The 12,238-nt window shown below is 40.5% G+C and overlaps 1 protein-coding gene across 1 annotated transcript in view; it reads right to left on the bottom strand.

Moving 5' to 3' along the window:
- LOC139763364 (uncharacterized) overlaps positions 1-12,238 on the bottom strand; it is a 171,293-nt gene that overhangs the window by 33,685 nt on the left and 125,370 nt on the right. The window contains exon 2 of the mRNA XM_071689385.1: positions 12,219-12,238. This exon is cut by the window's right edge and continues 112 nt beyond it. The gene's annotated coding sequence lies outside the window, so the exon portion shown is untranslated. The remainder of the gene's footprint in view (positions 1-12,218) is intronic.

The raw sequence follows: 12,238 nt of genomic DNA, 5'->3' as shown, positions 1-12,238 counted from the left end.
AGATAAGAGATGGACAGTGGAATAAATATCTCTTGTTTGGTTACTATTTGTGTGCTACGGCAAGAGAGTTTTACACTCGTTTTGCCCCATCCCTCACCCTTGTACATATATACCATGTCTTTCTTTCTGTATATATATATATATATATATATATATATATATATATATATATATATATATATATATATATATATATATATATATATAATATATATATATATATATATATATATATATATATATATATATATATATATATATATATATATATATATATATTAGGGTAGTCCCTTGCATACCAAATGGCGTCCTAGCTACGTCTCTTCGATGTATATCAACTGACTGTAACATTTCTTCCTTGTATCTCCCCTGATGATGATGTGATTATTACACGATAGTGCACTCGGTAACTTTTCGTGTTTCATTTCCCCGTGGACTCATAGGAATATACTTGATCACGCGCTCAGGTGTGATCCTTTCCAATATATATATATATATATATATATATATATATATATATATATATATATATATATATATATATATATATACATATATTACTGAGGACAACCTCAATACACAGTGCACCTGATGAGAGAGAGAGCAACTCCAGCCATACTCGCCTCATTGCACACAACACCACCATCAGTGTCGCGCTCAAAGCAATGTCTGATAAGGGAAATGAACTCGGGAAATGGGGTCATATGAGGTCAATTCCCATCACGGGTGATGGAGATGCAAGAGGAAGGGCTTGGGAAATGGAAAGGGGCAGGGGAGGTTGGATTTTGGTGTCGGCGAGGAATGAAAACTATATAGAATAAAAGAGAGAGAGAGAGAGAGAGAGAGAGAGAGAGAGAGAGAGAGAGAGAGAGAGAGAGAGAGAGAGAGACAGACAGACACAGAGAGAGAGAGAGAGAGAGAGAGAGAGAGAGAGAGAGAGAGAGAGAGAGAGAGAGAGAGTCTATAGTCCACGACGAGATTTCCCAACAAGGCAGTGCTAGCCCGTAGCGCTCACAGTGTACCCTGCTTGTCTACCTCTACTGCTTGTTCTATGCAGCCACACACACACACACACACACACACACACACACAGATGTTTAAGCCTGGGTTATTTTTCCTCTCGATTAAACCTCATTTTTACCAAAGAGACACTACTCCTCTATCCATCAATCAGGCTTCAGAGACCACCCCCAAGGCAAGTCTTTATTCAAACAGACATAAATCTACATACGTCACTGGCAAACCTTGAGTGTTCGTGCAACAAGCCTGTGATCCTAATGTCTCTTACCTTAACATTCTGACAAACCTCCGCTTTTCCCGTGGATGATATCTCTGTGTTTCGTTCGCATTCCTGACCGCGTGGGTTCGACCCCTGGTTGCGGCAGTAGGTTCACAGTCAACCTAGCTGTTCATCCTAACCCTAGGGGTTGGTCGATAAACTGGGTACCTGGCTCAGGCTAGGGTAAATACACATAAAATGAGACTGCCAGGGCCTCAGGTGTCCGTGCCGTCTAAGCTAACATAGAAGAAGAGCTTCGGTGTATCTCTCAAATGAACATGATCCAGTATCTCTCCAAGTAGACCTACCCAGCCTCTACCCTCTCCAAGAAGCCCTACTCTCCCAACCCAGCCTCTAGCTATAAACGGTCAACCAATATCTCCTAAACCTGCTAACCAAGTCTCTTGCAAGGAAGGGTCAGTGTCTCCCTGACAAAACTCGAGTGTCTTCAGCTCTCAGTGTCTCGTATTCAAGACTCAGATTGATGCAGAGGCTCAAATCACCAGATTCTCATATCAAAAAGGCATCTTTTCCAGATATGACTGAGACATCACCTCGCAAAATGGGCATCTGGGGAGAGATGGTGACCCCTATTTACCCCTTTCCACAGGCCCTCCAACAAAATGAGTCACAAAATACGGCCTAAGGAAAGGAACACAATCTGTGTCCCACTTAAAAGTATCTTTGTTACTGTTCCCACAAACAAAAATCTGCCTCATTCTGGGCAAAGGCAGCTTTTATTGCTTGGCAAATATCAAGTGAAAAAATCTCCATAGTCTCCCCAGATATGCAAAAGAGGTTTTGCCTTTCAAACAAGCAATATTCTCCGATGTTTTGGGAAGAGAAACCTCGATTTTGTACCAAGAGCAAGAATGTTTAACGTCCGGAAAATCAGTTTGGTAATTAGTGTTCTTAAATTGGCCTTAAACATCACCAGTATCGTTCAAACATACGAGCCTCCAGTGCCCTTCAAACAAACGAACCTTCAGGTGCAGTCCGGTAACACCATAAGGGCCGTCGACGTCAAGCCACCACATCCACCCGCCTGTATCTATCAACACCTCCTTCAGGTGTCAAGGATAATTCTAAGACCACATATACACTCCCTCACTGTACATGTGAACACCCCCCACCTGACGTCACGATCAACGAGTCCACAATGTCTGTTGAGCACACAAGAGCCGGCAGCAGAATCCGTCGACGATAAAAACCTAACAAGATGGTTTATAAGAGAGAATCAAGTAAGGTGCTTCTCACTGCCATATCACTGCCGTGTGCCCTGCAACCTCACTGCTGGGGACAGACCCATACCAATCACAAGACCCATCACATACCTGCTCAATAAAACCCACATCTCTAAAGGACGAATCAAACATCGATGGACAAAATCATATGAAATTTCTGGGGAGGAATTCTTTCCTCTTTTCCATTTACTGGTTCACGAGAACTTCATACTCATCTGATCAATTAGTGGGGACGAATAAAATCCATGATATTTCCAACTTAATTACCCTTTTATGGGACTTTATAGACTATTAACAGTTCCTTAATAAAACTTCTAATTACAGACGTTTCGGCATCCTTTCAGTTCTCAAAGCAACGATGTTAATATGAATTATAAGGGAAAAAAATCGTGAAAAAATGAAAATCTTTCGAAAAAGGTTGAAGGTTCTCAAGTCTGTGATTGTTGACAGAGCAAACTGGTGCCTTTCATGTGTCCTGAAGAAATAAAAAATATGCTTTCCATATCTTTTCATTCGCACGCTCTCTGATGGGCAAAATAGTGATAGACCTCGACTGTAAGGCTGGTGGGGTCTCTGCAGTTTATTGCTGGTAATTTGAACCCTGTGGAGGTTCGGATTTATCGAAGGCACGGAATGCCTTTAAGATTTTTGACATATGTGTTGTATGTTTTTGAGGGAAACTGGTCTGTGATGGCTGTGGTGTATTGAAGTTCAGATATCGAAGAAAAGAGTTGAGGGCGGGGGGAGGAGGGGCTCGTTTTGAGAGAGAGAGAGAGAGAGAGAGAGAGAGAGAGAGAGAGAGAGAGAGAGAGAGAGAGAGAGAGAGAGAGAAGCTGATGACAATGGCTGCAGCACCTGGACTTAAGTATAAGATAGACCAGTAGGTCCAAAGCCTGAACAACAGTCTTAACACATTAGAACAATAGACCAACAGCTCCAAAGACTGGGGAACAGTCTGAGGCCATCGTAAAACTAACAGACCAATGGGTCTAAATGCTGAAGAACAGTCTTAACACATGAACCCAACAGATCAAACTGTTCTAAAGGCTAAAGAACAGTCTTGACACATGAACCCAACAGATCAAACTGTTCTAAATGCTGAAGAACAGTCTTGACACATGAATCCAATAGACCAAACTGTTCTAAAGGCTGAAGAACAGTCTTAACACATGAACCCAACAGACCAAACTGTTCTAAAGGCTGAAGAACAGTCTTGACACATGAACCCAATAGACCAAACTGTTCTAAAGGCTGAAGAACAGTCTTAACACATGAACCCAACAGAACAAACTGTTCTAAAGGCTGAAGAACAGTCTTGACACATGAACCCAACAGATCAAACTGTTCTAAATGCTGAAGATCTGTCTTGAACGTGAATCCAATAGACCAAACTGTTCTAAAGGCTGAAGAACAATCTTAACACATGAATCCAACAGACCAAACTGTTCTAAAGGCTAAAGAACTCTAAACACATCGTCGAGCCAAAAGTCTAGCACCCCCAAGGGCTAATGAACAGTTATAACACATCGTAAGAACATCACTTGGAGGGCGTTTTGGAAACGACCAAGGGTGCCGCTGACCCATAAGTAATTTATTCTTTAATCGTCAACAATTTATTGATATCTGACTTTCTAGCTTGTGAGACAGTAGCTACATTGATCCTATTCCCACGAAGAATATTCATGTGAATCATTGATGATCAAATCAGCTTTCTTCTTAACCAATGTTTCCCGAATTATCTTTCAAAGTGCGAGTTGCATGTTCTCAGAAAGATAATCTAGAGATATCACATGGATTAAGCTTCTGAGCGCTAACTTTCTAAGTTATTATACATCAGAAAACCAAAGCTTACCGTTAGAGTCCCCAGCTGGTAAAGAAAACAAGATTATCCAACCTTTTGTTCCACAAATCAGAGCATTTGTTGATATAACTGTCCGGGAGACTCGTGTCGACTACCTTAGTTAAGAAATACATGATGAAACATGAGTATTAACTAGCCAGTGAGGCCTATTATTATCATTATTATTATCATTATTATTATTATTATTATTATTATTATTACTACTATTATTACTATTATTATCATTATTATTATTATCATTATTATCATTATTATCATCATTATGATTATTATTATTATCATTATTATTAATATCACTATTATTATCATTTTATTATATATTTTTTATCATACTTAACCGCCGTGTCCCGCGTTAGCAAGGTAGCGCAAGGAAAAAGGCGAAGAATGGCCCAAAACACCCACATACACAAGTATATACATGATCATTATTACAATTATCATCATTATTATTAGCTGTAGTTGTAGTAGTAGTGACAAAATTACTATTATTCTTGTTATCATTATAATCATTATCGTTAGTATTATCATTATTATCTTTTCTTTCTTTCAAACTATTCGCCATTTCCCGCATTAGCGAGGTAGCGTTAAGAACAGAGGACTGGGCCTTTGAGGGAATACCCTCACCTGGCCCAATTCTCTGTTCCTTCTTTTGGAAAATTGAAAAAAAAAAATTATCATAATACAACCCCATAACCCCTTTTATGGGGTTCCTGCAGCTCTGAGGCTGCACTCCACGCAGTAGCAGGGAAATGTAGGACTCCTCTGGAACAAGGAGGTCCTCGACGAGAATGAATACTCCGACCTGCCTTCTTACTCACTGCATCCTACGTCCTTCCCAGCACCATGCTCGCCTTCATCCATTCCCGGCGCCACCCCGCCCCACAGGAGACAGCATTGCCATCCCCCTGCATCAGCGAGGTGGCGCCAGGAAACAGACGGGAAAAGGCAACGACTTTTTTGTCTTTTATGTTTGCTGAGACAGCACGGGCAGCTGAGGCCCTAATCAAGGCTATGCCATTAACGATATATATATATATATATATATATATATATATATATATATATATATATATATATATATATATATATATCTTTCAAAGTGCGAGTTGCATGTTCTCAGAAAGATAATCGAGAGATATCACATGGATTAAGCTTCTGAGCGCTATTATCCCTGGGGATAGGGGTTTAAGAATACTTCCCACGTATTCCCTGCGTGTCGTAGAAGGCGACTAAAAGGGGAGGGAGGGGGGGGCTGGAATTCCTCCCCTCTCGTTTTTTTTTTAAATTTTCCAAAAGAAGGAACAGAGGGGGGCCAGGTGAGGATATTCCAAAAAAGGCCCAGTCCTCTGTTCTTAGCGCTACCTCGCTAATGCGGGAAATGGCGAATGGTTTGAAAAAAAAAAATATATATATATATATATATATATATATATATATATATATATATATATATATATACGAATAAAGTGTATATGAACGCGCACGCGTTCATATACACTTTATTCGTATTCATATAACTCCGCGTTGTACAGTCAGGTTCGGTAAAACGCTATCAGCTGGCTATGTGTTCTGTTCGGAAACAACCGATAGACCCCGTTGCTCACCATAGTGAGACGAAGGGTATTCGAGTACTTAGTATTTCGAATAGTTGTTTCCTATTATACAGTCCCTTAGCCTAGCGGTTAGCATGCCTGCCTCTTGCACAAGGGGTCCCAGGTTCGATCCTGGCTGATGGAGCTTTGTATGTTATATATATATATATATATATATATATATATATATATATATATATATATATATATATATATATATATAATTCCTATGAGTCCCCGTGGACTCATAGGAATATCTTGATCACGCGCAAAATTGTGATCCTTTATTTTTTTTTTTTTTTTTTTTCATACTATTCGCCATTTCCCGCGATAGCGAGGTAGCGTTAAGAACAGAGGACTGGGCCTTTGAGGGAATATCCTCACTTGGCCCTCTTCTCTGTACCTTCTTTTGGAAAATTAAGAAAAAAAAAAAAAAAGAAACGAGAGGGGAGGATTTCCAGCCCCCCGCTCCCTTCCCTTTTAGTCGCCTTCTACGACACGCAGGGAATACGTGGGAAGTATTCTTTCTCCCCTATCCCCAATAAAATGCAATTGAGTGGGAGATGTATAAAAGAAAGAGACAGGAGGTCAAGAGAAAGGTGCAAGAGGTGAAAAAAGGGCAAATGAGAGTTGGGGTGAGAGAGTATCATTAAATTTTAGGGAGAATAAAAAGATGTTCTGGAAGGAGGTAAATAAAGTGCGTTAGACAAGGGAGCAAATGGGAACTTCAGTGAAGGGCGCAAATGGGGAGGTGATAACAAGTAGTGGTGATGTGAGAAGGAGATGGAGTGAGTATTTTGAAGGTTTGTTGAATGTGTTTGATGATAGAGTGGCAGATATAGGGTGTTTTGGTCGAGGTGGTGTGCAAAGTGAGAGGGTTAGGGAAAATGATTTGGTAAACAGAGAAGAGGTAGTAAAAGCTTTGCGGAAGATGAAAGCCGGCAAGGCAGCAGGTTTGGATAGGTATTGCAGTGGAATTTATTAAAAAAGGGGGTGACTGTATTGTTGACTGGTTGGTAAGGTTATTTAATGTATGTATGACTCATGGTGAGGTGCCTGAGGATTGGCGGAATGCGTGCATAGTGCCATTGTACAAAGGCAAAGGGTATAAGAGTGAGTGCTCAAATTACAGAGGTATAAGTTTGTTGAGTATTCCTGGTAAATCATATGGGAGGATTGATTGAGAGGGTGAAGGCATGTACAGAGCATCAGATTGGGGAAGAGCAGTGTGGTTTCAGAAGTGGTAGAGGATGTGTGGATCAGGTGTTTGCTTTGAAGAATGTATGTGAGAAATACTTAGAAAAGCAAATGGATTTGTATGTAGCATTTATGGATCTGGAGAAGGCATATGATAGAGTTGATAGAGATGCTCTGTGGAAGGTATTAAGAATATATGGTGTGGGAGGCAAGTTGTTAGAAGCAATGAAAAGTTTTTATCGAGGATGTAAGGCATGTGTACGTGTAGGAAGAGAGGAAAGTGATTGGTTCTCAGTGAATGTAGGTTTGCGGCAGGGGTGTGTGATGTCTCCATGGTTGTTTAATTTGTTTATGGATGGGGTTGTTAGGGAGGTGAATGCAAGAGTTTTGGAAAGAGGGGCAAGTATGAAGTCTGTTGGGGATGAGAGAGCTTGGGAAGTGAGTCAGTTGTTGTTCGCTGATGATACAGCGCTGGTGGCTGATTCATGTGAGAAACTGCAGAAGCTGGTGACTGAGTTTGGTAAAGTGTGTGAAAGAAGAAAGTTAAGAGTAAATGTGAATAAGAGCAAGGTTATTAGGTACAGTAGGGTTGAGGGTCAAGTCAATTGGGAGGTGAGTTTGAATGGAGAAAAACTGGAGGAAGTGAAGTGTTTTAGATATCTGGGAGTGGATCTGGCAGCGGATGGAACCATGGAAGCGGAAGTGGATCATAGGGTGGGGGAGGGGGCGAAAATTCTGGGAGCCTTGAAGAATGTGTGGAAGTCGAGAACATTATCTCGGAAAGCAAAAATGGGTATGTTTGAAGGAATAGTGGTTCCAACAATGTTGTATGGTTGCGAGGCGTGGGCTATGGATAGAGTGGTGCGCAGGAGGATGGATGTGCTGGAAATGAGATGTTTGAGGACAATGTGTGGTGTGAGGTGGTTTGATCGATTAAGTAACGTAAGGGTAAGAGAGATGTGTGGAAATAAAAAGAGCGTGGTTGAGAGAGCAGAAGAGGGTGTTTTGAAATGGTTTGGGCACATGGAGAGAATGAGTGAGGAAAGATTGACCAAGAGGATATATGTGTCGGAGGTGGAGGGAACGAGGAGAAGAGGGAGACCAAATTGGAGGTGGAAAGATGGAGTGAAGAAGATTTTGTGTGATCGGGGCCTGAACATGCAGGAGGGTGAAAGGAGGGCAAGGAGTAGAGTGAATTGGAGCGATGTGGTATACCGGGGTTGACGTGCTGTCAGTGGATTGAATCAGGGCATGTGAAGCGTCTGGGGTAAACCATGGAAAGCTGTGTAGGTATGTATATTTGCGTGTGTGGACGTATGTATATACATGTGTATGGGGGTGGGTTGGGCCATTTCTTTCGTCTGTTTCCTTGCGCTACCTCGCAAACGCGGGAGACAGCGGAAAAAGAAAAAAAAAAAAAAAAATATATATATATATATATATATATATATATATATATATATATATATATATATATACATACATACATATCCTTGCCTAAACCAGGTACCTATATAAGCCTAGGGCTGGATGAACAGCTGGGTTGACTGTGGACCGACTGCCGTAATCAGGATTCGAACCTATGCGCTTGAGCCTGGACGGCCCATGAATGCGTCACGGTCAGAAACGCTAACCGCTGCACCAACTCATTAAGGCCCAATTAAGTACAACCCAGGATAAGACCAATTAAGGCATACTAAATGACAACTAATGGGAAGAAAAAAAAGGGAAAATGAAAACACTGAAAACAGAATCCATCAACGAGTTATCAGAACTAGTCCAAAGGTAATTAAGACCAGGTAATGAGTTATCAAAACCCCCCATTGGAAATGAAGCAAGAGAAACAAAGCTGGAAATTAATTAGGGTGTATCTGGTGTTCACTAAATCGTGATAGGATCAATCTAGAGATGAATCGAGGATCTATTAAGGATCATTCAAGGAGTAATCGGAGATCAATCAAGGATCATTCAAGGAGTAATCGGAGATCAATCAAGGATCATTCTTCAAGGAATAATCGGAGATCAATCAAGGACCATCCAAGTAGTAATCGGAGATCAATCAAGGATCACTCACTCAAGGAGTAATCTGAGATCAATCAAGGATCAATCAAAGAGTAATCGCAGATCAATCAAGGATCAACCGTTCAAGGATTAATCGGAGATCAATCAAGGATCAATCGTTCAAGGAGTGATCAGAGATCAATCAAGGATCAATCAAAGAGTAATCGGAGATCAATCAAGGATCAATCGCTCAAGGAGTAATCAAGCAATAATAAGAAATCAAGAATTTTATCAAGGCCTAATTAAAGCTCAATCAAGGGTCAGTCAAGGATGTGGGAAATCGTTGATCAGATAATCAAAGACCAATCACTGATCAATTGAGGGCTATTTAAGGAAGCGTTAATAAGAAATCGTAAATTATTCAGTGATTAAATTGGAATAAGTAAACAATTAATGAAAGATGAGTCGAGAAGTAATCAAAGGTCAATAACGAATCAATCGTATGATCAATAGACGACAGTTAAGGATTAATGACGGATTAATAAAGGATCAATCAATGACTCATAGAGGATTTATGGAGAATTAATAAAGGATCAGTCATTAGTTAAGCAAGGATTAATAAGGAGTGGGAAAAGATCAATCAAAAGATAAAGTTATCAAAGGAAAATCTATAATCACTAGAGGACTAATCAAGTATTCAACAAGGATCAATCAAGCAATAATACAGAATGATTGAATGATTAATGAAAAAGTTATTAGCTATCAGACAAGGTTAATTAAATCATTAATGAATAAACAATGATTAATCAGCGATTACTCGAAGATTAATCCAATATTAATCAAGGCTTCAATAACGATTGAACCATCACTAATTAGTGATTAATCAACGATTGATCCATTATCAATTTTCGATTAATCAACGATTGATCTATTATCAATCATGGATTAATCAACCATTGATCCATCTCTAATTAGTGATTAATCAGTGATTAATCCGAGATTAATCCAGTGTTAACCAAGGATTAATCAACGATTGACCCATCAATACTTAGTAATTAATCAGTGATTAATCCGAGATTAATCCAATATTAATCTTCGATTAATCACCGATTGATCCATCATTAATCATGGATTAATCAACGATTGATCCATTACTAATTGGTGATTGATCAGTGATTAATCCGATATCAATCCAATGTTAATCTTGGATTAATCACCGATTGATCCATGATTAATCTTGGATTAATCACCGATTGATCCATGATTAATCTTAGATTTATCACCGATTGATCCACGATTAATCTTAGATTTATCACCGATTGATCCATGGTTAATCTTGGATTAATCACCGATTGATCCATGATTAATCTTGTATTAATCACCGATTGATCCATGATTAATCTTGGATTAATCACCGATTGATCCATGATTAATCTTGTATTAATCACCGATTGATCCTTCACTAATTGGTGATTGATCAGTGATTAATCCGATATTAATCCAATGTTAATCTTCGATTAATCACCGATTGATCCATGATTAATCTTGTATTAATCACCGATTGATCCATGATTAATTTTTTATTAATCATCGATTGATCCATGATTAATGTTGGATTACTCGTAGATTAATGCATTATTGATGGAGGGATGGCTGGCGTGGGTAGTAGTGAAGAGTCTCACCTGAGTGTCATTAATGCATTATTGATGGAGGGATGGCTGGCGTGGGTAGTAGTGAAGAGTCTCACCTGAGTGTCATTAATGCATTATTGATGGAGGGATGGCTGGCGTGGGTAGTAGTGAAGAGTCTCACCTGAGTGTCATTAATGCATTATTGATGGAGGGATGGCTGGCGTGGGTAGTAGTGAAGAGTCTCACCTGAGTGTCATTAATGCATTTTGATGGAGGGATGGCTGGCGTGGGTAGTAGTGAAGAGTCTCACCTGAGTGTCATTAATGCATTATTGATGGAGGGATGGCTGGCGTGGGTAGTAGTGAAGAGTCTCACCTGAGTGTCATTAATGCATTATTGATGGAGGGATGGCTGGCGTGGGTAGTAGTGAAGAGTCTCACCTGAGTGTCATTAATGCATTATTGATGGAGGGATGGCTGGCGTGGGTAGTAGTGAAGAGTCTCACCTGAGTGTCATTAATGCATTATTGATGGAGGGATGGCTGGCGTGGGTAGTAGTGAAGAGTCTCACCTGAGTGTCATTAATGCATTATTGATGGAGGGATGGCTGGCGTGGGTAGTAGTGAAGAGTCTCACCTGAGTGTCATTAATGCATTATTGATGGAGGGATGGCTGGCGTGGGTAGTAGTGAAGAGTCTCACCTGAGTGTCATTAATGCATTATTGATGGAGGGATGGCTGGCGTGGGTAGTAGTGAAGAGTCTCACCTGAGTGTCATTAATGCATTATTGATGGAGGGATGGCTGGCGTGGGTAGTAGTGAAGAGTCTCACCTGAGTGTCATTAATGCATTATTGATGGAGGGATGGCTGGCGTGGGTAGTAGTGAAGAGTCTCACCTGAGTGTCATTAATGCATTATTGATGGAGGGATGGCTGGCGTGGGTAGTAGTGAAGAGTCTCACCTGAGTGTCATTAATGCATTATTGATGGAGGGATGGCTGGCGTGGGTAGTAGTGAAGAGTCTCACCTGAGTGTCATTAATGCATTATTGATGGAGGGATGGCTGGCGTGGGTAGTAGTGAAGAGTCTCACCTGAGTGTCATTAATGCATTATTGATGGAGGGATGGCTGGCGTGGGTAGTAGTGAAGATCTCACCTGAGTGTCATTAATGCATTATTGATGGAGGGATGGCTGGCGTGGGTAGTAGTGAAGAGTCTCACCTGAGTGTCATTAATGCATTATTGATGGAGGGATGGCTGGCGTGGGTAGTAGTGAAGATCTCACCTGAGTGTCATTAATGCATTATTGATGGAGGGATGGCTGGCGTGGGTAGTAGTGAAGAGTCTCACCTGAGTGTCATTAATGCATTATTGATGGAGGGATGGCTGGCGTGGGTAGTAGTGAAGAGTCTCACCTGAGTGTCGTTCCAGATGA

Source organism: Panulirus ornatus, chromosome 46, assembly GCF_036320965.1.
Source record: "Panulirus ornatus isolate Po-2019 chromosome 46, ASM3632096v1, whole genome shotgun sequence".
In the NCBI taxonomy this organism is placed as follows: Eukaryota; Metazoa; Arthropoda; class Malacostraca; order Decapoda; family Palinuridae; genus Panulirus; species Panulirus ornatus.
The sequence above is the reverse complement of the archived record's forward strand: the minus strand, read 5'-3'. Positions and strand labels throughout refer to the sequence as shown.